Consider the following 26,654-nt stretch of genomic DNA (forward strand, 5'->3'; position numbering starts at 1 on the left):
TGTGTGACACTGCCCCCCCTCCTGTCCACTGCCCCCCCTCCTGTCCACTGCCCCCCCTCCTGTCCACTGCCCCCCCTCCTCCTGTCCACAGCCCCCCCCCTCCTGTCCACTGCCCCCCCTCCTCCTGTCCACTGCCCCCCCTCTCCTGTCCACTGCCCCCCCTCTCCTGTCCACTGCCCCCCTCTCCTGTCCACAGCCCCCCCCCTCCTGTCCACTGCCCCCTCTCCTGTCCACTGCCCCCCCTCTCCTGTCCACTGCCCCCCCTCTCCGGTCCACTGCCCCCCTTCTCCTGTCCACTGCCCCCCCTCTCCTGTCCACTGCCCCCCCTCTCCTGTACACTGCCCCCCCTCTCCTGTCCACTGCCCCCCCCCTCCTGTCCACTGCCCCCCCCTCCTGTCCACTGCCCCCCCCTCCTGTCCACTGTCCACCCTCTCCTGTCCACTGTCCACCCCCTCCTGTCCACTGTCCACTGCCCCCCCTCCTGTCCACTGTCCACCCCCTCCTGTCCACTGTCCACTGCCCCCCCCTCCTGTCCACTGCCCCCCTCCTGTCCACTGCACCCCCTACTGTCCACTGCCCCCCCCTCCTGTCCAATGCCCCCCCCCTCCTGTCCACTGACCCCCCCCTCCTGTCCACTGCCCCCCCCTCCTGTCCACTGCCCCCCCCTCCTGTCCACTGCCCCCCCCTCCTGTCCACTGCCCCCCCCATCCTGTCCACTGCCCCCCCCTCCTGTCCACTGCCCCCCCCTCCTATCCACTGCATCCCCCTCCTGTCCACTGCCCCCCCCCCCTTTCCACTGCCCCCCCCTCCTGTCCACTGCCCCCCCTCCTGTCCACTGCCCCCCCTCCTGTCCACTGCATCCCCCTCCTGTCCACTGCCCCCCCCTCCTGTCCACTGCCCCCCCTTCCTGTCCACTGCCCCCCCTTCCTGTCCACTGCCCCCTCCCCCCTTCCCACCGCCTCCCCTCCCCCTTCCCACCGCCTCCCCTCCCCCCTTCCCACCGCCTCCCCCCCTTCCCACCGCCTCCCCCCCCCTTCCCACCACCTCCCCTCCCCCTTCCCACCGCCTCCCCTCCCCCTTCCCACCGCCTCCCCTCCCCCCTTCCCACCGCCTCCCCCCCCCTTCCCACCGCCTCCCCTCCCCCCTTCCCACCGCCTCCCCCCCTTCCCACCGCCTCCCCCCCCCTTCCCACCGCCTCCCCTCCCCCTTCCCACCGCCTCCCCTCCCCCTTCCCACCGCCTCCCCTCCCCCCTTCCCACCGCCTCCCCCCCCTTCCCACCGCCTCCCCCCCCTTCCCACCGCCTCCCCTCCCCCCTTCCCACCGCCCCCCCCCCTTCCCCCTCCGCTCCCCTTTCCCCCCCTCCGCTCCCCTTTCCCCCCCTCCGCTCCCCTTTCCCCCCCCTCCGCTCCCTTTTCCCCCCCCTCCGCTCCCCTTTCCCCCCCTCCGCTCCCTTTTCCCCCCCCTCCCCTCCCCCTTCCCACCGCCTCCCCTCCCCCTTCCCACCGCCTCCCCACCCCTTCCCACCGCCTCCCCCCCCCCTTCCCACCGCCTCCCCTCCCCTTCCCACCGCCTCCCCTCCCCCTTCCCACCGCCTCCCCTCCCCCCTTCCCACCGCCTCCCCCCCCTTCCCACCGCCTCCCCCCCCCTTCCCACCGCCTCCCCCCCCTTCCCACCGCCTCCCCTCCCCCTTCCCACCACCCCCCCCTTCCCCCTCCGCTCCCCTTTCCTCCCCCTCCGCTCCCCTTTCCCCCCCCTCCGCTCCCTTTTCCCCCCCCCTCCGCTCCCCTTTTCCCCCCCCTCCGCTCCCCTTTCCCCCCCCCTCCGCTCCCCTCCACCCCCCCCTCCGCTCCCCTCCACCCCCCCCTCCGCTCCCCTCCACCCCCCCTCCCCTCCACCCCTGCACCCCCCTCCCCTCCACCCCCCTCCCCTCCCACCCCTTCCCCCCCCTCCTCTAACCCTTCCCCCCCCCTCTCCTCTAACCCTTCCCCCCCCGCTCCTCTAACCCTTCCCCCCCCGCTCCTCTAACCCTTCCCCCCTCCTCTAACCCTTCCCCCCTCCTCTAACCCTTCCCCACTCCTCTAACCCTTCCCCCCTCCTCCACCCCTTGCCCCCCTCCTCCACCCCTTGCCCCCCTCCTCCACCCCTTGCCCCCCTCCACCACCTCCTCCTCCCCTTCCCGCCGCCCTTCGCCTTCCTGCCCGCCTTACCGCCTCCCCACCTCCGCCTCTGCCTTTCACCCTCCCTTACTCCGGCCGCCTCTGCCTTTCACCCACCGCCTCAAAGCCGCTGCACGCACTCAACAGACACCCGCCACACTCGACACATACCTGCCGCCACACACACCTGCTGCCTCCCGCCCCTACGCACCGACATCACTGTCCCACCGCCTCACACCCTAGCAGGACCCCCACGCACAGACAGCACTCACAACCCACGCGCCACCCGCCGCCTCACACCCTAGCAGGACCCCCACTCACAGACAGCACTCACAACCCACGCGCCACCCGCCGCCTCACACCCTAGCAGGACCCCCACTCACAGACAGCACTCACAACCCACGCGCCACCCGCCGCCTCACACCCTAGCAGGACCCACACTCACAGACAGCACTCACAACCCACGCACCACCCGCCGCCTCACACCCTTGCAGGATCCCCACTCGCAGACAGCACTCACAACCCACGCGCCACCCGCCGCCTCACACCCTAGCAGGACACACGCCTCACATTTTTACATCACTTATGGCACCAAAATATACATTGTACTGTGGTGTGGTTACAATAAACCATTTTTATACAACATCGTATTACATTTTCTTCCATCTTTCTTTTCAATATTATTATCCAACCTTTACAACAAATACTCACCTATTGTTCCACAATTTATAAATAATACTACAGTACCTATTACGCATTTACATCCCGGGCAACGCCGGGTCTCTCAGCTAGTATCTATAAATAGCTTAATTATTTGTCAAATAGTCTCAGCCAAATTCATAGCTTGGACTAGAAAAATAAAGGGTTGTATCCTAAACATATATATTATTATATACACAAAACTTTGAGGAGAAAAAATATAAGTCACACAGTGTATATAGATAATGTAATGATTGTGTTGATTAAATTGTAAAAATCTGCAACACGGAGTAACATATTGATCTCATTATAAATCCTTTGCAACATAGTCTGGAGCAAGCCAACATATATCAATCTTTTGCAACATAGTCTGGAGAAAGCCCACATATCAGAGGAAGCAACCCAGATCCCACTCTGAGTTGAGCCCATGAGGTTGGACTGTACCCAGAGTGAAGATCCAAAATGCCTCCCTCTGATATAATATCCTTGCTCTATTGCCACCTCTATCGGAATATGTTCCAACGCTGTACATCTTCAAGAAGCCTCTGGTAAATATGTATCTTTCAATGCTTTTAGCATTTTTCATATAGGTTGAATGTGTTTTGTGTGTGGCACTATTCAATGTGCTTTTTATCTTATTGATATTATACATGTTTATATCTACAAATCTCCATATTACGTGTTTTTTGCACTGGTAGTTTTTCTATAAACAACAGTAGGTACAGTAGATGTTGAAATATGGGTGTGACAGGATGGGTGATATTAAGATACTCACATTCAGTTTTTGAAATGATCTGTAATATGATGCCCTCTTCGATGAGTTCTGAAAGCTCTAAAAGATATGTTAGAGTAGGATCATGTTTATGTTTTGAATATGAGGTTACGTCATTAAGTTGTCTAAGTGCTTCTGTTTTATAGCACTCACTGTCAAGGACTGTGAGACTGCACCCTATTTGTCTGCATTTTTCACTATAATAGAATCATTCTCCGAAAGTAGAAGGATTGCAGCACTTTGTTCAATTGTCAGATTATCTGATCTATTGTAATATCTTGGAATACGGAGACATGAATATCATTAGATAATAGGAAAAGATCCTTTTCTACCAATTGCTGAAACGTGTTGATTGCCTGGCCTCTCATAAAGGTGGAATTAAGTGTGGACCTATTTTTGAGCCCAGAATCCCTTCTTCCCAGAAATGACTCAAAGCTTATATTGTCATCAGCATTTTCATTATAAAGATCAGTGGGATCTTGTAAATTACAATGATCTTTGTAGTTATATCTTGATTGTAAAGATTTATCTAGATCAAAGATCAAAATGGTAGTATTATCAATAGAAGTGGTATTGTCTGGATATTTAGATTTATTGTAAAAAAAAACTTCTTAAGTGTGAGCTTACGTATAAACATACAGGACACCTGCAAGCTCATATTGAACCCCAAAAATAACCAGAACATATATTCAAGCATATAGGTGTCACGATATATATTTAAAACCAGAGACAGAACATGAAACACAGACAGAGCTCAGTGCACATCCAGTGAAACCTATACACGGTACAGTGCCTAAATATATATGTATAGATATCTATTAAATAAAATGGTCTTTTAGTTTAACATTTTGGCCAAAGTGTTGTAAGCCCCTGAGTCACTACGCAGCAGACCACATCTCAAGGGTCCCTAACACTAATATAAATTCTTAATAACCTGTGCATTACCAGGAAGAATGATTTATAATAAATCTGTCAAAATTAGTTGCATAGTTCTAAGTCTGATTGTGACAAATCTAATACAGAGTGCTTTTCCTGGTAATGTACAGGTTAATAAAAGCTTCAATCAGACTTAGAATTATGCAACTAATTTTTACAGATTTATTATAAATAATTCTTCCTGGTAATGCACAGGTTATTAAAAATTTAAATTAGTGTTAGGGACCCTTGAGATGTGGGTCAGTCAGTGTGTGTGTGTGTGGGGGTGCGGGGTGTGGGTGGGTCAGTCAGTGTGTGGGGGTGTGTGGGTGGGTCAGTCAGTGTGTGGGGGTCAGTCAGTGTGTGTGGGGGTGTGGGTGGGTCAGTCAGTGTGTGGGGGTGTGTGGGTGGGTCAGTCAGTGTGTGGCGGTGTGTTGGTGGGTCAGTCAGTGTGTGGGGGTGGTGGGTGGGTCAGTGAGTTTCAGTCAGTGTGTGTGGGGTCAGTCAGTGTGTGTGGGAGGGTGTGGGGGGGTCAGTCAGTGTGTGGGGGGGGGTGTGTGGTTGGCTCAGTCAGTGTGTGTGGGGGGGGTGTGGGTGGGTCAGTCAGTGTGTGGGGGGGTGTGGGTGGGTCAGTCAGTGTGTGGGGGTGTGTGGGTGGGTCAGTCAGTGTGTGGGGGGGTGTGGGTGGGTTAGTCAGTGTGTGGGGTGTGTGGGTAGGTCAGTCAGTGTGTGGGGGGTGTGGGTGGGTCAGTCAGTTTGTGGGGGGTGTGTGGGTTGGTCAGTCAGTGTGTGGAGGGGGTGTGGGTGGGTCAGTCAGTGTGTGGGGGGGTGCGGGTGGGTCAGTCAGTGTGTGCGGGGGTGTGGGTGGGTCAGTCAGTGTGTGGGGGTGTGTGGGTGGGTCAGTCAGTGTGTGTGTGGGGGGGGGGGTGTGGTGGGTCAGTCCGTGTGTGGTGGTGTGTGGGTGGGTCAGTCAGTGTGTGGGGGGGCTGTGAGTGGGTCAGTCAGTGTGTGTGGGGGGGGGTGTGGGTGGGTCAGTCAGTGTGTGGGGGGGGGTGTGGGTCATTCAGTCAGTGTGTGGGGGGGGGGTGTGGGTGGGTCAGTCAGTGTGTGGGGGTGTGTGGGTGGGTCAGTCAGTGTGTGGGGGGTGTGGGTGGGTCAGTGTGTTTGGGGGGGTGTGGGTGGGTCAGTCAGTGTGTTGTCAGTCAGTGTGTGTGGGGGTGTGGGTGGGTGAGTCAGTGTGTGGGGGGGTGTGGGTGGGTCAGTCAGTGTGTGGGGGGTGTGGGTGGGTCAGTAAGTGTGTGGGGGGTGTGGGTGGGTCAGTCAGTGTGTGGGGGGTGTGGGTGGGTGAGTTAGTGTGTGCAGAGGTGTGGGGGGGCGAGTCAGTGTGTGGGGGGTGTGGGTGGGTGAGTCAGTGTGTGGGGGTGTGTGGGTGAGTCAGTGTGTGGGGGGTGTGGGTGGGTCAGTCAGTGTGTGGGGAGGTGTGGGGGGTCAGTCAGTGTGTGGGGGGGTTTGGGTGGTCAGTCATTGTGTGGGTGGGTCAGTCAGTGTGTGGGGGGTTTAGTCAGTGTGTGCGTTGGTCAGTCAGTGTGTGGGTGGGTCAGTCAGTGTGTATGTGTCAAGCTGCAGCCAGGGGCGGGGGTGTAACATTGCGCACCACCTCTCCCCCCCTTACGCAAATTCTGAGCGCGCGCGCGCGCACACTCACAGACACACACACAAACACACACACACAGACACACAGACACACACACACCCCGCACGCAATCTGCGCACACACACCCCGCACGCAATCTGTGCACACACACCCCCCACGGGGTACATGCGCCCGGCATGGGCATGAGTGACCGAGGCTCTGTGCCGCGCCCGGGTTTGCGCCGTGTGCCACCGCTTCCTGCGGGCGCAAGGGGCCCGCGAACGCCCGCGGCAGTGGAAGGCTGAATGGCGCCGTGAGGAGCGTGTGGGTTTGACGCCGCCGCTGCCAGCCGCTTCTGCGCATATGTGGCGTCCGTCAGCGGCGCCATCACAACTGCGCATGCGCGGCATGGCAGCGGTCATGGAACAGTTAGGCCGTTAGGAGCGGCGGCGCGCCGCAAATGTCAGCAGCCAGGTGTGTGGGGGGGTGCGGCGGAGATTAGGAGCGGCACCGGCGGCTGTCGCCGCCGCCCATGTGACAGGGGACAGGGGACGTGTGAGCGGAGCGTCGTCCATTAGGAGCTGTCACTTCCGTTTCACATTTCGCCCCTCATCTATCCAGTTTTGCTCTATCAGGACTAGGTGCCACGATAGAAGTTTCACTTCAAAAAAGATTTGTGTACCTGATCCGGATCTTCATGGCGGATGGCATTGGATGCTGTTGGAGGCCTTCAAGGCTTCCTGTTACCCCGGGAGTCGGAGGGCCACCGCTTCTAATGATAAGTAATATATTGAATGTTTGTAAATGTCTCTTTTTACAAGTGTCTTCATTGGATGTGTTTTTTTATTTTTGGGGGGAGGCACATTGACTGATAATATATTAATCTGTACCACTTTAAAGCTGCAGTTCAGTCAATATCCTGCATGTGTGTTTTTTTTAATAGATCAGTTCTGTAGTAAGAAAAAATACTTTTAGTATTTTCTGTTTTTAAAAAAACAACTTTGAAAGACCAATTTTCTTGTATTCTATTTTAACAGCCATTTGCTAAGGCACTGCCCCTTCATGTCCTGTCACAAGCCCTGGCACACCCCTTTGTCAGTCCAGCCCTCCCTTTAGCACATGTCAGTGCAGGAGTGCTCATGAATATTCATGAGCTTCCACTGACTGACAGAAGCAAATAAAAATATATGCCAGCTCTAATTATGTCACCAAATTTCGCCTATCAATACATGGAGAACTAATTGACTGGCAGCTATACAGTTCTTTAGGTAATTAGAGATTGCACACATGAAACTATTCAAGTAAAAAAAAAAGACTGAACTGCAGCTTTAAGGTACAAATTAATACATTATTATGACAATATTTGGGGGGCATTTGTGGCTTGGTATTGCTGTTGGTGTTTTTTTGTGTCAGTTTTTTATGTGGATGTCATTGTTTGTTTTTTTCAGGCTTAATGTAATAAAATGTTTGCGATTGGTGTTCGCTTGTAGTTAATGTTGTATTATGTTAGCTAATGCGTTTTATGGTTACTTCAGAGATTGTTTGAATTTATTTCTTTGTCTTTTAATGGTTACATTCATTAATGTTGTAGTAATTCATTGGTTTGATTGGTTAGTGTTACTATTCATTTTGAGTTGGTTTAGGAATTAATTGGTTTCATTGGTTAATGGTTTAATTAATTCATTGTTGATGTTGTTATTGCTTGTATTCATTGGATTAGCTGGATACTGTTTTTATTTAGTGAAGTGTGTTTTTTTGGAGTTAGGTTTTATTATTGTGTATCTGGTGCATTAATGTATTGTAATTAGGGTGCCCATGAATGTGCTATAGAGGCTTATCATGCCCATATTATTATTATATGGGTATGATGTACCACTATACTACTCAATGGGTACAGGGTGGGTATAGTCAGTTCATGGTGGGTATAGTCAGTTCAGGGTGGGTGCTTATTGTACTGTATGTGTTAGGGGGTGTATTTAGTTAGAAATAATGTTTATTATTTTTGTAGGCACAACATTGGTACCGCAGGCCCACGGGTACCCCGGGACGGCCGCGGGGTCAGCCGGGGACACCCGCGCGACCCCCGGCCTCCCTCGGGGACCCCCACAGGGTCAGGCGGGGACACCCGTCGGCCTGTTGTATGGGTGTTGCGCATGCAAAAATGTAAAGCAGGAATTCTTTCAAAGTCCAGCTTTTTTTGCGTCTACCTTGAGCTGACGTGTTCTGTTCAACGCAACTTTCGCGTACGCTAAGGTTGCATTGCTTAGAGCATCCCACTTAAGGGCAGAATTTAACGCAAACAGGGTAACGAACAAGCAAAGTTGGACTTAGAAAAATTTCATGAAAAAAGTCAGTTTTAGAGCGCAAAGTGCCTGTTTGCGTTGCTTAGTGCATCGTGTTCAGCGCAACATCACGTTCTAAGAGCACTTTACGCTCTAAAAGTGACTTAACGGAGCTTAGTGCTTGACCTCCTAAGTCTAGTATATTGTTTGGGGAATATGGCTAGTAAGAAATAAAGTTCAAACTTCTTATTCTATTCCCCATAACCATAAGACTTATGAAAGTGTAAAATGTATGTTTTTTTAAACAGTGTGTTTAATGTACATATAAGCTTGTGCGCTGTATAATGAGCTGGGTCTTTCCGGACCGGTGTTCTGGGTAGTCACTGGGCTGCCAGCTTGGTGCCACTGTGTCTACCAGACAGTAATATGAGTTGGGACTTTCAGGTCCAATGTTCTGAGGGACCACCTGACTACAAGCTTGGTGCCAGCGAGTCTCCTAAGACATCGGACATGAAAGCCACAGAGGATGTCAGAGGTGTGACGAGCATTTGGGCAGAAGGTTTAGGTTGAGCACCCACATCCTGGGATGAATGGAAGTCCTCGGAATACCATTTGCCTTAACCAGACTGTCAGGAGCCTAAACCAGTGGATGGCTTCTGCATACCAAGTGGCTGAGATGGCAAGCTTTTGCATGCCATTAGGACTTTGTAATTTAGCTAAGGACTGTGGCTGTTCAGGATCCTGGCTTTGTTCGAAAGCTTCCTGAGACCCCGGGAATCGGAGGGTGAAGACATCTAAAGGTAAGAAAAACCATTGAATATATGTTATTTAAATTTTGCAGATTTTTTCATTGCATTTTTTTTATTTGTATTTTTTTATTGCCCATTGATTGCCTAGGTTTTTATGTATGCCCCTTTAGGGTTATTCACACATACATTGAAAGCAATGCATTTTTTGGGCAAATGCTTGCTTTTATTTCTATTAAATGTATATTGGTTGTTTGATTTTAAATATTGCTGCCATTTATTTTGGTTTTTTTATTTTGAATTATGGAATTTTATGTTGTGTTTTCAATTGTTTATTTTTTTTAATTCTGTTGGTGTTTTCTTTTTAATTGAGGTTAATTTTTGGTCTTTAGCTTTTTAATAATGTTGTTTATTTTGAGTTTTCTTTTATTTATATTTTTTTGGTGTTTTGATTTTTAATTCTGGTGGTTATTTAGTTATTTCTTTATTGATTTCTGTTATATGATTGTGCTTACTTTTGTATTGTTGTTTATTTGGTGATTGTTTTGATTGCATTTGATATTGGTGGTGGTATTTTTTTTTTAGGTTGACCATTGACTGTGATAGTGTTAAACCTGCCCATAAATCATGTCCACATTGGGCATTTAGCACCTTATTGGGCATGGTTATGAGGGGTTAGGGGCCATTAGATTGTATTTTTATTGTATTGTTGATTCCCACAGAGCACAAGGACGATGATGAGGATGAGAACGGCCTTCATCGTGGCTGGGTTAAGTGAAAGTTTTATTTACTTTATGCTGCTGATTTATGTTTTATTTTAAATGGGCAAATATACGATTATCCATATCTGCGGGGACCACCCGAGGACCCCCGGACGCCTGTGGGTCCACCAGACACCCACGGGACCACCTGGAGACCCCCTCTGACCTCAGGATTGATACCAGTGCTGAAAAAAAACATGATTTTATGCATGTGTCATTCTCTTTTGCACCAGCCTTTAGCTGGTGAAAAAGATGGCAAGCTTTTATACTCCGATAAACTTAGCACTGCTTTGTGAATAGCAGTTACTGGCAAAAAACGGTGGGTTTGCCTTTTTTTTGGCCTTTCAGATGACTTTTTTGTCTCTTACTGTTTAGTGGTGATAAAAAGCCATCGAAGCATGATATTGCACTGTTATCACTGCTTTGTGAATAGCAGATCAGGCAGTATCACGCTATAAAGGCAATTATCACCCACTAAACCAATTATCACTGCTTTGTGAATAAGCCCCTAGGTGTCTGGAATCAAATCTAAAATCACTATCTGAAGTGCTGGGAATCCGTCCCAGGAATATCCAGGTAATAACTCTGGAAAATGTGACACTTTGCAGAAAGGGCAGCTCTGCATTCCTCATGAACAAACCCTGCGTCCAGCAGGCTTGTCCAGCTTCTTGGAGCTTCCGGGTCTGGGTGTTGGGTCCCAGCAGGCCCTGCATTCTTGCCTCCTTACCGGCCTGGGGAACCGTTCCAACCAGTGTCCTTGCAGGATGAGGGAAGACTCAGTTCTGACAGCTTGCTGACTGCCTTTAAAACCCTTTGCAGTCTGAATTAACTACTGTGGGTGCAGCTGCAGATTGTCTAGCTAGCGGCATTTAACCTCCCACATGCTGCAACGTCTCTCTAACATACACCGTCTGTGACTGTCATGATATATATATAATGATAAAGCATTGTTATACTCTCTGTGAAAGATCTACCTTACAATATTTATGCACTATGCAGTATATAGCAGACAGGCATTACAAAGAGTTTTTATTTTGTGACTCTCCTTATAAGGCTAAATTCAATTAGGAATTCATTGACATTTCCTCTGGCATGTTAAACATGCAGACATTTGGAGAAAAAAAATCTAATTACTGTATTTAGCATTAATTTATCCGCAGAATTTTTATTTTAGCAACAGCTTTTGTTGTCTTTGTCTGTAGTTGACAAAAACGACTGCCTCTCATCAGGAAGTAATCAGCAGATATGGCCCTATAATTTAATATGAGTCATAAAGTGCACTTTACTATATTTGGTAAACAACAAACAGAGGTCTCCTAAATTAGTCAATGCTACAGTAAAACAAGAAAAATATAATTTCGCATTCCAAAAAATAAAGTAATTTGCATCATCTATGTCGAACGAAAATACAATATTTGTGCAATCTTCCTTGCAAAGCACGAAAGGAGTTTACATGTGTAGCCCTGGCTGGTTTTGGGTTACCAGTCTGCCCTCCTCCTGGCAGTAAGCCCTAGTAGAGCAGGCTTGCCGGGAGTAATCATGGGGTTTCCCCACCTCCTGCAGCTTCAGTGAGTCACAGGGGAGGTAGTGCAAACAGGCCTTGTGTCCAATCAGGGACTAAGGGCTGGTTCGTGTTTTTACTGTACTTAATGAACGGCACTTCTTGATTAAGTTCAGTTGGTCTCTACCTTTGAGAGAGACATGCTCTCACACAGAAGTGCTGATTGGCCGTGCACTTGCTGCCTTTTCCCCTTGGGGAGTTAGGAGTGGGAATATTTCTCTTGCTCTAATAGGGAGTCAGGGAAGAGCAAGGACAGCTGCGGGGGCCCTGTACCTGCAGTGAGTGTCCAGGGAAAAATCCTGAGGGCGAAGGTCCGAATATCTGTCTGTTGCTGTGTATCCTGTGAAGTCTACAGTGTGCAATAAAGTGTTTTAGGGTTTTATCATAACTTCTTGCCTGAGACTGAAATCTATCAGGAAGAAGAGCAAAGAAACTCTCCTGCAGGGATTTCTCCCCTCATCCCAGGGGCCTGCAAGAGATAGAGGCGCTGTCACCGTGAGTATGAATCAGTGTATACCCCAGAAGCAAGTTCTGACTTCATCTACCAACATGCGGGAGACTCAGATCTACTGTGAGCCAGCAGGTATGCACCACCACATTCCATGTAGCAGCAGTGTAATCTCCCAGAGGGGGGGAAATATGGGTTACACATGCATTATCTACAGTTTTAGCAGGCGTTATCCAACCATTTCCCGATTTTTTTTTCAAGATCTCCCCGAGATCATCGCTAGATTTTCCGCAACAGACTAATGGCCTATCGGATTAACACAGCAGGGGTCCCTGCTGTGTTAATCCTACCAGGTTGTACAGTTCCTGTCTGTAAGAGATGTGCAGTAAGATATAGGCTGAATCAGTCACTCTACTTGCGCGCCAGGTGATCACGGGGGTTTAATTTCATTTTAATACTACAGTATTATAGCCATCTTCTTTGTAGCATCGATATCTCTCTGTATTCTTAGGGCCCCATCTCAGGTTACCCTTACGCTCAAGAAATGAGGAATCATCTTCTCAGTGTAATGTTGTAAGGATCCGTCATTCGCGCCCTTGTGTCACTCATCTAAACTTTCTGGACATCCAGGTACTAGAAAGACTGTGGATCTCGTGGAACAGACCTTTTGGTGGCCCGGTATGCAAAAGGACATCAAGGAGTTTGTTGCTGCGTGCCCAAAATGTGCTCGGAATGACTCCCAGGAATAAACCACCAAGACTCCTTCGACCCCTTCCCATCCCGGACCGTCCATGAACACACGTGTCCATGGACTTCATAGTCGAACTGCCAGCATCTAAAGGGATGAACACCATCTTAGTTTTGGTAGATCGCTTTTCTAAGCAGTCTCATTTTATTCCATTAAAAGGCCTTTCCAACGCTCCCAAATTGGCAGACATTTTTATCAAAGAATTCTTTCGCCTCCACAATGTACCATTGGTTGTAGTCTCCGATAGATGGTCACAGTTCATTTTAAGTTCTTGTGCTCCTTCTCATTTCTTCAGGGTATCATCCCCAAACCAACGACCAGACTGAGTGAACCAACCAGTCCCTGGTGCAATATATCCGGCATTTTGTTTCTGATAATCAGGACGACTGGTCTGAGCTCCTTCCCTAGGCCGAGTTTGCGCATAACAATTTGCGCAATGAATCCACCACAGAGTCGCCCTTCTACATTAATTATGGATTTCACCCATTACTTCTATCCATCTCTACTTCCACTTCCGGGGTACCATCAGCAGATTACAGAATCAATAGTCTTCAAAAACTGTGGAGAAGGATCCAAGAGAATCTCAAGACGGCAACTACCAGACAAAAGGCGCAGGCGGATCGTCACTGAAGAAAGATCCAAGAGTTTAAACCAGGAGACTAGGTGTGGTTGTCATCTAAAAACATCAAACTCAAGGTTCCTATGCTGAAACTGGCACCTAGATTCATAGGACCATTTGAGATAACTGAGAAGGTCAACCCACTCACTTACCGGCTATGTCTCCCACCATCCACGAGGATACCCTCTGCCTTTCACGTCTCCCTCCTGTAGCCTATTATCCTGAATCCCCAATCTTCTGACTCGTCATCACCTCCTCCTCTCCTCGTACAAGGCCAACAGGAGTAAGAGGTACAGTACAGGCTATCCTGGATTCCAGGTCCTCCAGAGGATCAACCCAGTACCTGGTGCACTGGAAGGGATTCGGACCCGAAGAAAGGTCTTGGATTCCCCAACACCACCTTCATGCTTCCAGACTCCTATGACTCTTCCACCAGAGATATCCTCACAAAGCTTCCTGGAATCACCCAGAGGTTGCTCCTTGTCAGGATCGCGCCATCGTCGTCTGTGCTCCCCCACTTACCGGCAGCTACTGACCTCCAGGGGGGCCCGCGCGGCCGCATCCTCCATTCCTCTCCTGGTTCCTGTCCTCACGGCACGCCGCCCCCACCTCCTGGAGACACACGGCGGGTCCCATTAGCGCGCACATCTCAGCGCGTCGCTCCCCCCGGAACGCATGCGCATGTCTTAAAGAGACAAACGCTTACAATAATGCCTGGATTGAGCTCAGGTGGGCTACACCTGTGCTAAACCCTGCCTCAGCCTATCACCGGTCTACCTACCTAAGTAAATATAGATATAAGATAAAGTATCTGTTGTCTAAAATTAGCATAGGTTGAACTTGATGGATGTATTTCATTTTTCAACCTCATCTACTATGTAACTATGTAACTATGTAACTATCCAATCCTGATATTTTGAATGTGCTCTAGAATTCTAATTGTTAGTGGTCTTATTGTGCAGCCTAGATACTGTAGACCGCACAGACATTCCAAAAGGTTCTAGATACGTACTCTAGTGTACCAATTCCAATTCCAGTTCAAATTGATATCCATGTTGCTACAAGATATTAGAAAAAATTAAAAATTAAAATTTAATCTAAGATTTATGATAAATCCAGTAAATTCACCGTTTAAATCCATAAAATTAGTCTGGTTGGTGGAAACAAAGGGCAACCCTCTATGGAGAATCTCTACCTGTGTGGGAGTTAGAATTTTACTGGAGATATATTTACCAGCAAGTTTGTTGGGACCGGGTCTGCATTCTCCTTGAGGTCCTGTAATGCTTCTTCCCTGCTCTCATGGTGAGCCTGCGCCGTCTCCACGAGGACGCTGGTCCAGAAATGTAGCAACGCCCTGAGAAGAGTCGCTGCCTGATGACTCTTGGTCTTTGAATGTTCTGCGAGGGTCTCCTCTTCCGTGGCTCGGCTTCCCTGCCAAATTCAGAGAGTTTTATTTATCCAGTGAACTATTAACAGTTTCTTCTTGCAATCTGCAGCTGGAAATCCAGCTCTCCTCCCCTGTCTTTGCAATCCCTGCCTTACTGTCTGCTATTCTCTGTGCAGACTACATTCACTCCCTCCTCTCGTAATCATCTCATCTGTCTCTTCCTCTCTTTGCTGTCACCACTGCCATTAAAATCCCCCCAGTGTTTCATCGGGTGAGTTAGGGGCCCCTCAAACAATCGCTGAGGGGGAGGTATGTATATCTTTATTTCTATAGCGCTGACAGTGTACTCCGCACTTTACAAAGACAACCAAAGGGACCCCTAAATCCGTAAATATACATACAGTATAGAATAAAAGTAGGAATCCCGCGCTCATAAAAGATTTTTTATGCTTTATCCAAATTACTTATCTTATCAACTGTTACTCAAGAGCCCACAACTGGGATCTCTTTTTCTTGTTGAGTGTATCACATAGATTTAATTTAGTGAGATAATCAAAGTTTATGATCGATAATTAACAGTCTGCTTACTCTCAAAACTAATCTGAGGACATCTTCATTATGCCAAGGTATAGACCTTTGACACTCAGCTACACAGGTAAGTGTATCGAATGCATTTTGATTGATTAACCTAGAATCCTTAGACATGCAGCATTGTATTTGTACTCGGTAAGGTGAGACCTCTCCAAATTCAGGATTTTTGAAAATAAACTATTTTCCCATGCACACAGATTATTTCGAGACACCCATGGAATCCTGCATTAACTATGGTCATGCTCAGTTATTCTGCATGAACGGAAAACTAAATGAGAGGAATATCTTTAGTATACTGAAACCGAGAAATAAAATGCTTTCAGAGTGTAGTTATGGTGCTGAACAATTCCAACCCCATTATAGACTCGGAATAAGAATATATTTAACCTCTACGATCTTCCTATAATTTCCACAGTATGTATCGAGGCACAGCAAACTATTATCCCCCTTTCACTGGCTCTTCCTATTCTAGGTGGATATTCTATATATGTATTTGTAGGGTAACAAGAGGGGGAATATATTTGACACTGATCCTTTGGTATTATGTCAGCCCCATATTTATGCGTGATATGGCGTGATCACATAAGGCGTGATCACATACTGTAGCATCTCCCTACATACTGCACTAGTGTGAAGTATCTACCCTATCACCTTCTTGAAAGAGCATAAAGGTAGAATTAGTAAGGCAACCCCCAATATAATAAATACTGTATGTGTTACTAGTTTGGATTTTGAGTACTGTCACAATTAAAGAAGGGCCTCAGGTTTTTACGTATTATGTAATTACAAATAACCTCGTTTGATATAGAAAAAAAAGAAAATGTGTCTTAACATTTTACAAATAAGCAGTGTAATGATAGTGTGAGGGATGAATCATTTGTGGGGGTATTTTCTTGTTTTGTTGCTTCAAGTACAGAAGTTTGGTTACTAATTGACTGTTATTTTGTGTGGAGTATAGAGATGTGCGAGTTAGCCAAAATTTGAGCTGTTACTTCTCTGCGGATTTTTTTTAACCAAATTTTCGATTTGGTGCGGGGAAGTCCAAGGGCAGACTTGGCCCAAACAAATTCAGGCAAATGCTCCTGGAACCACCATCTCTTCTCATCCACCATGATTTTGTAAAATCCGCAATAGGATTTTATATTACATTTGTTTGCGTGTTTTACAAAATTCTAACCTGCGTGCGCATGAACTAAGCCTCTCTTACTTCCGGTGGTTGGTCACATTGGGATTGTGACAGAGGAAAGGGAGCACAGTGTGGGACTAAACTTGTGGCTAGGTTAGTGAGTGTGTAGGACACTATTGACCTTTTAGCGAAAGAGTAGGGACTCTAGAGACAGGCAGACACAGGAGTTGACAGCCTAGCACCTGTCCCGGAACCTGCAGCCACCCCTATTTAAGACCTCTGTTTCCTGTGACTTTTAATTGAGGTTTTCCACAGTACTCAAGCTCATTACCACTTTGCTGTTGCTATTCTATGGCTGCTGTTACCAGACCCTTTTTGGACCTCTCCACACTTGCTTCTCTCGAACCCGCACCTCTGCCTGATACTGACTGTCATTATCTTCCTGTTGCTAGACCTGACCTGACCTGTTTACGGACCATTTCTAACTGCCTGCTAGCCTGTCCCAGTCACTGGACTCCAGTCCCAATGTCGCTCCCCATGCCAGTAAACACAGGCCCTTTATGGATCCCACTTGAACATGATCTGCTCTGGCTCAGCAAGTGACAACCATGGCACATGTTATTACAGGCCTACAGGACCAAATGGGGCATGTACTTGCTTGACTTGGAAATGCAGAAACTGCTTGCCAACAATGCTACTACTTCGATTCGGCAAGAGCAAGTTGTACGTATATATATATTTGTACGTATACTGTATATATATTAGGTTTGCTGGCGCAGAAACTCAGCTGCAGGACCTATGTGCTTCCCAGCCAGTCTCACCCGCTCAGTCAGCATGCCGTCTGCCTCTCCCAGAGAAATTCGGTTGTGATGGGCACAGTTCAGAGGATTCCTAAACCAGTAGAGACTCCAGTTCCAGATGCAACCCGCTGTCTATACTACCAATGCTACTAAAATAGGACATGATATTCATGCTAGTCAGGGGCTTTCACAAAAAGTATCCCACAAAGCCTAGAGGGGGATCATCCAGAGGATTTTCTTTGAGAGGGTAGCGTAATGTCTGGTGTGTTCCTGATGGGTCTTGAACTCTGGTCTCCTTCCCTCCATGCTAATTGTTCTTCTGATCTGCCACCAGGACTGCTGTTGCCTGCTGCTTGTTTCCTGCAAAGAGAGTTCTCTGAATGTTGCTGGTGATCTAATATCCAACAGCTGTCCCTATGTAAGACCACTGCTTCCTTGAGGTTTTCCCCAGTACTTGTTTTTGCTATTCTGCTGTTACCAGACCTCTCCATGCTTGCCTGTCTCCAGCCCAGACCTCTGGCTGGTTACTTACCATTGTTACCCAACTGCCACCAGTCCTTACCTCTGGCAGTTTACTGACCATTTCTACCCGCGTGCTAGGCTGTCCCAGTCACTGGACTCCCGCAGTTGTTCACTGTGACAGTTATGTAGAGTGGTGGCCGGGGCAGGAGGGATTTATACAGCCAAACCTACTCAGGAATTAGGATGCTTAAAAATACGAATTCGTTTGTGAATTTCCAGCAATAGGAAAAAAAAGCAAATGTGCCTTTCTTTGTACTGATCCGTGAAAATCTGTTTGAAAGGAACTCGCCAATTCGTGGTGAATCTTAATTAAAAATTAGCCTCTCTCTAGTAGTGTGTAACTTTTTAGTTACATTATTTATTTGCTGATAATAGAGGAAACGATTGAAGGTAAATAGAGTGAGATGATCATTTATAATACTAAATGTATGTTATTTGTATTGTATTGTATGTCTTTATTTATATAGCGCCATTAATGTACATAGCGCTTCACAGCAGTAATACATGTGGTAATCCACTAAATAACAGATAATATAAATAACAGATCATGGGAATAAGTGCTTTAGACATTAAGGAAGAGGAGTCCCTGCTCCGAGGAGCTTACAGTCTAATTGGTAGGTAGGGAGAACGTACAGAGACAGTAGGAGGGAGTTCTGGTAAGTGCATCTGCAGGGGGCCAAGCTTTATGTGCCATGTGTTCAGAATAGCCACAGTCCTATTCATATGCTTCTTTAAGCAAGTGTGTCTTAAGGTGGGTCTTAAAGGTGGATAGAGAGGGTGCTAGTCGGGTACTGAGGGGAAGGGCATTCCAGAGGTGAGGGGCAGTCAATGAAAAAGGTTTAAGGCGGGAGAGGGCTTTAGATACAAAGGGGGTAGAAAGAAGACATCCTTGAGAAGAACGCAAGAGTCTGGATGGTGCATAACGAGAAATTAGGGCTGAGATGTAAGGAGGGGCAGAAGAGTGTAAAGCTTTAAAAGTGAGGAGAAGAATGGAGTGTGAGATGCGGGATTTGATCGGAAGCCAGGAGAGGGATTTCATGAGGGGAGATGCTGAGACAGATCTAGGAAAGAGTAGAGTGATTCTGGCAGCAGCGTTTAGGATAGATTGTAGGGGAGACAGGTGAGAGGCAGGAAGGCCGGACAGCAGGAGGTTACAGTAATCAAGACGGGAGAGAATGAGGGCCTGAGTCAGAGTTTTAGCAGTCGAGCAACAGAGGAAAGGGCGTATCTTTGTTATATTGCGGAGGAAAAAGCAACAGGTTTTAGAAATGTTTTGAATGTGAGGGGCAAATGTGAGAGAGGAGTCGAGTGTGACCCCAAGGCAGCGTGCTTGGGCTACTGGGTGAATGATCGTAGTTCCAACAGTAATGTGGAAGGAGGTAGTAGGGCCAGGTTTGGGAGGAAGTATGAGGAGCTCTGTTTTAGCCATGTTGAGTTTAAGGCGGCGGAGGGCCATCCAGGATGATATAGCAGAGAGACATTCAGAAACTTTGGTTTGTACAGTAGGTGTAAGGTCGGGTGTTGAGAAATATATTTGTGTGTCGTCAGCATAGAGGTGATAATTAAACCCAAAAGATGTTATTAGGTCACCTAGAGAGAGTGTATACAGAGAAAAGAGAAGAGGTCCCAGGACAGAGCCCTGGGGTACCCCCACAGAGAGATCAATAGAGGAGGAGGAGGTATTAGCAGAAGAGACACTGAAAGTACGATGGGAGAGGTAGGATGAGATCCAGGATAGAGCTTTGTTCCGAATGCCAAGAGTATGGAGAATGTGAAGGAGAAGAGGGTGGTCCACGGTGTCAAATGCTGCAGAGAGGTCGAGTAATATGAGCAGAGTGTAATGACCTCTGTCTTTGGCAGCATGGAGGTCGTCAGTTATTTTAGTGAGGGCTGTTTCCGTGGAGTGAGCAGTACGGAAGCCAGATTGTAGAGGGTCAAGGAGAGAATAGGTGTTGAGAAAATGGAGCAAGCGAGCGAATACAAGACGTTCAAGGAGTTTAGAGGCAAAAGGCAGGAGGGAGACAGGCCGATAGTTAGAAAGACAGGTAGGGTCAAGCTTGCTGTTTTTGAGTAATGGTATGACTGTTGCATGTTTGAAGGAGGATGGAAAGGTTCCAGAGCAGAGGGAGGAGTTAAAAATGTGCGTGAGCGTAGGGACTATAGTAGGAGCAAGAGGTTTTAGGAGATGGGAGGGAATGGGGTCAAGAGGGCAAGTGGTAGAGGGAGAAGAGGCGATCAACAGCGACACATCCTCCTCTGAGACAGTGGAAAAAGAGTCAAGGAAGGCAGGAGGAGAGTTAGGAAGAGGTGTAGGATGGGAGGAAGAAACAGAGGGGATGTTCTGACGTATGGATTCCACCTTTTCCTTAAAATAGTCAGCAAAGTCCTGAGCGGAGATGGAGGAAGGAGAGGCAGCGGAGGGTGGTTTGAGTAGAGTATCAAAGACAGAGAACAGTCGGCGTGGGTTAGACTTGTGCATGTTGATTAGTGAAGAAAAGTAGGCTTGTTTAGCTTGCGAGAGGGCAGAGTTGAAACAGGATAGCATAAATTTGTAGTGAAGGAAGTCTGCGAGAGTATGAGATTTCCTCCAGAGGCGTTCAGAGGAACGAGTGGAGGAACGCAGCATGCGCGTGTGGGAATTTAGCCAGGGTCTAGGGTTAAAAGGGCGAGTGCGGCAGAGAGAAAGCGGGGCATGTAGATCGAGAGAGGAGGACAAGGCAGAGTTGTAGTTCCTGACCAGTTTGTCAGGGTCTGTAGCAGATCTGAGAGAGGAGAGGGAGGAGTGTAACGTGGACTCAAAGTCAGGTAAGTGAATAGAGCGCAGGTTTCTGCAGAACCGGGGTGTAGATGGAGGTGGAGAAGGGGAGAAGCGAGATAGAGAGAATGAGATGAGGTGATGGTCAGAGAGAGGAAAAGGGGAAATGGAGAAATCAGAGAGAGAGAAATTTTTAGTGAAAACCAGGTCTAAGTAGTGGCCATCCTTGTGGGTGCTGGCTGCAGTCCACTGTTGAAGGCCAAAAGAAGAGGTTAGAGAAAGAAAGCGGGAAGCCCAAGGGAGAGAGGGGTCATCAATGTGGCAATTGAAGTCCCCAAGGAGAAGAACAGGGGAGTCTGAAGAGAGGAAGAAAGAGAGCCAGGATTCAAAGTGAGAGAGAAAGGCAGAAGGGGGATGAGTAGAGGTAGGTGGGCGATAGATGACCGCCACATGAACAGGGAGAGGAGAGAAGATCTGGACAGTGTGAACCTCAAAGGAGGGAAAGGCAAGAGAGGGGGGAATAGGAATAGTTCGGTAACGGCAGAGAGATGAGAGCAGGAGCCCCACACCTCCACCCCTGCCATCAAGGCGCGGAGTGTGGGAGAAGGAAAGGCCACCATAAGAGAGGGCAGCTTCCAGAGCAGAGTCAGACTGAGTGAGCCAGGTCTCAGTTATAGCAAAGAGAAGCAGGGAGTGAGAGAGAAAGAAGTCATGCACAGAGAGGAACTTGTTAGAGAGGGAGCGAGCATTCCAAAGGGCACAGGAGAAAGGGAGAGAGGAGGGAGGGTGGCAGGGGATGGGTATGAGGTTGGAGGGGTTAACACCAGAAGGAGTAGAAGTTGTATGTGGGAGGCGAGGACGAGAGCAAGTAGAAATAAGGCAGGGACCAGGATTGGGAGAGATATCCCCAGAAGCAAGGAGGAGAAGCATGGATAGAAAGAGAATGTGTGAGGAGGATTTGTAGGGGTGTGTTTTAGTGCAGGAGGTATAGCTGTGTGGTGACAGAGGACGCAGGTAAGAAAGGAGTTCATGTGAACTGAGAAGTGGGGAAGAAAGGAGAGATGGAGATATATGAATAGAGTTAGAGACATAAGGAGACTGGTGGAAGGAAGTGCATAATTTGAAAATAAGTGAGGTCACAGCAAATATAAAAAGAAAAGGCGGCATCACAGCAATAGTTAAGTGTTGAGATGTGCAGTCTTAGATAGATGATATCCTCTTTTCCAACGTAGATCAAAAGCAGGAATCAGAAGCAGTAGGTGATGTCCACTTTTCCACTTCTTTTTGAACTTCCTTTTTAAACTTCATAAATACTTGAAACATATATACTTAAAAGCATATCTGCTTAAAAGCATGGCTGCTAGCAGCAATGGCTGTTAGGAGTTTACTTATATACTTTTAGAAAGTCACCTGGTTGGCACAACAAACTTAATTAGCACATGTGAGGGTAGTTAAAGCAAATGGTTTTTCTAAGGTGGGTGTTGCCTTGCCTTGCCTTGCACAAGTGTGAAAGCTGAATTAAATTAGGACAGTAGGGGGATGATGTACAGACAGACAATTGGAATATGTTTTTACCTAAATAGAACTAAATACACAGCATGGGAGGATATCAGGATAGACAGACAATTGGAATTTAAATTAATATTTAAACTCAGAGGTATTATTTTTTGTAAATACACTTTAGACAGTTTTGTATTTTTTTTAAACAGTTTATATTCAAATAGTTTATTGCTTAATACTTAAAAAAAAAAATTACACACTTTATGTGAAATATACCTCGAGAGATTTTTTCAATTTTTTTTGCACGATTTATATGTATGTTTGTGTGTGTATTTTCACGTATAGTGATATACCTAGATACTATTAGAAAATAAATTGAGATACAGATGTTTTAAATTATCACAAGATAACATTGAGGTTATAATACTGTACTGTACTGTAGGTCATTGAAACAGAGAGAAATTAAACAGCACTCCATAAGTAAAAGATTTACATTTTGAACAATATGGTGCAACGGAATCACCAATTTGCCATTCATACAACTCCAGCACTCATACAACTCCAGCACTCATACAACTCCAGCACTCATACAACTCCAGCACTCATACAACTCCAGCACTCATACAACTCCAGCACTCATACAACTCCAGCAATCATACAACTCCAGCAATCATACAACTCCAGCACTCATACAACTCCAGCACTCATACAACTCCAACACTCATACAACTCCAGCACTCATACAACTCCAGCACTCATACAATTCCAGCACTCATACAACTCCAACACTCATACAACTCCAGCACTCATACAACTCCAGCACTCATACAACTCCAGCACTCATACAACTCCAGCACTCATACAACTCCAGCACTCATACAACTCCAGCACTCATACAACTCCAACACTCATACAACTCCAGCACTCATACAACTCCAGCACTCATACAACTCCAGCACTCATACAACTCCAGCACTCATACAACTCCAGCACTCATACAACTTAGATTTGACAGATTTTAAAATTTATTAATATTGGTATGTGTGAGCTGGATTCTACTATCAATTTGCAAGACCCTAAAATGCAATTAACAATTTGGTGTGTCTGAGTTGATTAGGCAGACGCCTCCCTTAATTATTAGTCAATGTGGCTGTGTTTTAGAATACTTAAGGAAGGATACCTTGGTTGTGAGCCATATGGCTGTGTAACATCAAAGTGTAACATTTAAGTGTGTGGCAGAGTTAATCTTGGAGGTGAAATTGGAGGAAGATTTGGACTCTGAACAACAACTTTATAACTTTGAGAACTTTACTTTCTAAAAGCTGTGATTATTCGTACTCTTCCTATCCTCCAATAACTGGGATGTCTCTCCTCCTGTATCTCACTATGCCCTCCTTATTGCTTTTTCTGTTTACTGTTTCCTCACTCCTTGGTGAATGTCCCTGTTCTCTCCAACTTCCCCACTCCCCACTGCACCATTATTTATACATCTCTCTCCCAACAAACCTCAATAAAAAACACCCACACAAATCCTCAATTCACACCCTCTATCTACTCCTTCCTGCTGCTGGGGATCTCCCCTAAGCCTGAAGCCAGACATACCCCCCTTGATCTCACCCACGGCTCCCTGCCATCTTTTCCCCTGTAAATGGTGTTAGCCTTTTCATTTTATACTGACTAACCTTAAAACTTGTCCCACAAATCAAGCATCCCATTACCTGCACTCATGGCTACTGTCCCAAAGTCACTTATACAACCCATTGTGGCCAAGCACACCCATCTACAGCACTTATTCCCTCACCTGCTGTCTCTGTAAGTTTCCCCTCAATCCTCTAAGATTGTAAGCTCTTCGGTGCAGGGATTTCCTTTCCCATTGTCTGATTTTTGCTACACTTATTGTATTTTTAAAATTCCCTGTACTGTATTCTTTGTGAAGCGCTGAGTACACTTTGGGCGCTATATAAATAAAGACATACAATACAATACAACTCCAACACTCATACAACTCCAACACTCATACAACTTCAACACATACAACTCCAGCAGTCATAAGACTCCAGCACAGTCATACAACTCCAACACTCATACAACTCCAGCACTCATACAACTCCAGCAGTCATAAGACTCCAGCACAGTCATACAACTCCAGCACTCATACAACTCCAGCAGTCATAAGACTCCAGCACAGTCATACAACTCCAGCACTCATACAACTCCAGCAGTCATAAGACTCCAGCACAGTCATAAAACTCCAGCACTCATACAACTCCAGCAGTCATAAGACTCCAGCACAGTCATACAACTCCAGCACTCATACAACTCCAGCAGTCATAAGACTCCAGTACAGTCATACAACTCCAACACTCATACAACTCCAACACTCATACAACTCCAGCACTCATACAACTCCAGCACTCATACAACTCCAGCAGTCATAAGACTCCAGTACAGTCATACAACTCCAACACTCATACAACTCCAACACAAAATCCAAGTAGGCTCTTTCTCAGTTTAGGACTTCATTACTGCACTTAAAGTGCAGGATGAAAAGACTATTACAAAGAAATATATGAAAGCAATCAAACATTTGCACTATTCACTACTTCACTACTACGTCATTCACATCATATTAGTCATGCTTATAGGCCACACCCTCTAATCAATATTAATATTTTAAGTGGTTTATTAAAGTTCAGTCCTGTGACATTCTCTCACAACTAATTGGTCTGTTATGGCACTACAGTATATCGCCCTGATTATAGGGAGCTTGTGTGTCTAGCTGCCCATCTCTGTACACAGCCCTGTCTTTGCTGGTCTCACATTCCAGTGTTCCACTGAAATACTGTAAATTGATACAGAGGAGCCCTCTAAATTAAACAAAAAAATGATAGAACAATAGTTAGTGTCGGCTCTTTACCACGCATTCATTTTATTATATTTTGTATCTCTAATCCCTCTACTAAGCGAGGTTTGGTGCGTTTTCTTTCTTCTCGCTGCAGCTCAGTATGTGTCCGGCAGATGTCACAGTGAATGTCTTTGTCCCTGGCCGCAGGGTGGCTATTGAATAACAAAAGTATTTAACCGTACAAATAATGTTTTTACACACAATTGTTGGCATGTTATTTGATTGTTATAGGGTTAACTGTTAGATCCTGCAATTTTTCTTTGCAATAATAGTTTTTTCTTGCCTAGAGCTGACAGTGTATGCAGCGCTGTACAAAGAATTTTTGAAGGCACAAGCTCCTGCCCTGTAGAGCTTGCAATCTTATTTTTGGTGTCCGAGGGGATATCAAGTGACTTATCCCAGGTCACACTTTGCTGACACTGAGATTTGAGCCAGACTTCCCAGATTCAAACTCAGTGTCATGGTTTTCAGAGTCAGTGTCTTTACTCACTGAGCAGCTCATCCAATCCTAAGGGAAATGAACATTCTGTTACCCTGCAGCCACTTTTATGCATATGAACATTCACTATAATGTGTGCATGTCACGGCAGGCTGATGTCGTCTATGAATATGTGTCAGCACACATTTGAAATAATAAAACCCAAATCCTCCACCTCCGTGATGAATATTCTCAATTAAAAAGCATTATGTTGTTTATTTTTTTTTGGTGGTGGTGGTGGTGGTGGGGGGGGGGGGGGGTTGGTGGTAAATCCCCAGCACTGTAATGTATGTGTAACCCAAAAACCCCAGTGGTAGTTGAATGAGAAATATTTATTACGTGAGATATTGTAGTAGTTTCATTAACGGCAAAGTAAATATTAGGTAAACTGCAAGGTAAAGACTAGAGAGATTATAGCTGTGCATGGGAACTTTACAGGATTTAACACTGTTGGGTTATTACCATTGAGCCCTTGTAATGTAAACACCTGTGATGGGTTGACCTTCTGGATAGGGTCAGTGCAGAGTCCACACAGTAGTTTCTCACCAAAATAAAGGACTTTATTTAACAGATTGGGAATAAGAGGCTAACAAACTTTCTACAGCAGTACAAAGGTCAGACAGAAAACAACATAAATCTGAAACATAAAATGTCATTATCTGTGGAGTATTGACACCAGAAGAGCATTTTATCTGTTATTTTACTCCACAGATGGTGCCTTACATGCTGAGGCCTTCTGAACTGTTCCTACCATGGTATTGACTCAGAGGAGAGTACCTATTACTCATGCTCACTCCTAAATATGGTGCTTGGTTGTGCTTCGGTCTCCTGAACCGTTCCTACCATGATACGGACATCAGGGAGAAACATATGTTCCTCTACTATTTTTTCATATGATGTCTCATTTGCTTTGGTCGGTCGTAACCATTCCTACCACGGTATAGAGCTATCTGTAAACTATTATACAATTGTAGCGAGGACGTGGAAGGAATGTTTTTGCTAGAAATTCCCTTCCTTCTAGTAGGTTAAAATTGGTCGGTTCCCGGTCTCCTAACCTCCGCTCCGTTGCTCTAGGGTCAACACCCTTACTACGGTAACCATTATTGTGTCATATTATATACTCACCTTGGGACACTGGTTCTCTAAACCGCTAATCCCCTACTTTTGTTATGCCCTCTGTTCGGCTGCTTGGAAGCTACGATACTCTGCTGCGCAGTCGATCCCTGATTTTGGCACATGTGACAGCCGC

The 26,654-nt window shown here is 46.8% G+C and overlaps 1 long non-coding RNA gene across 2 annotated transcripts; it reads right to left on the reverse strand.

Annotated features, from left to right (window-relative positions):
- Nucleotides 1-3,630: 3,630 nt before the first annotated feature.
- On the reverse strand, nt 3,631-26,654 carry LOC142488474 (uncharacterized). Of its 2 annotated transcripts, none has more exons than XR_012799422.1 (3): nt 26,531-26,654; nt 14,575-14,772; nt 3,631-3,688 (listed from the first exon to the last, which is right to left on the reverse strand). It is a non-coding gene; the product is annotated as an uncharacterized LOC142488474 (long non-coding RNA). The 2 variants fall into 2 exon arrangements; XR_012799421.1 differs by lacking the exon at nt 3,631-3,688 and adding an exon at nt 13,868-13,953.

The sequence above is a fragment of the Ascaphus truei genome, chromosome 2 (assembly GCF_040206685.1).
Source record: "Ascaphus truei isolate aAscTru1 chromosome 2, aAscTru1.hap1, whole genome shotgun sequence".
In the NCBI taxonomy this organism is placed as follows: Eukaryota; Metazoa; Chordata; class Amphibia; order Anura; family Ascaphidae; genus Ascaphus; species Ascaphus truei.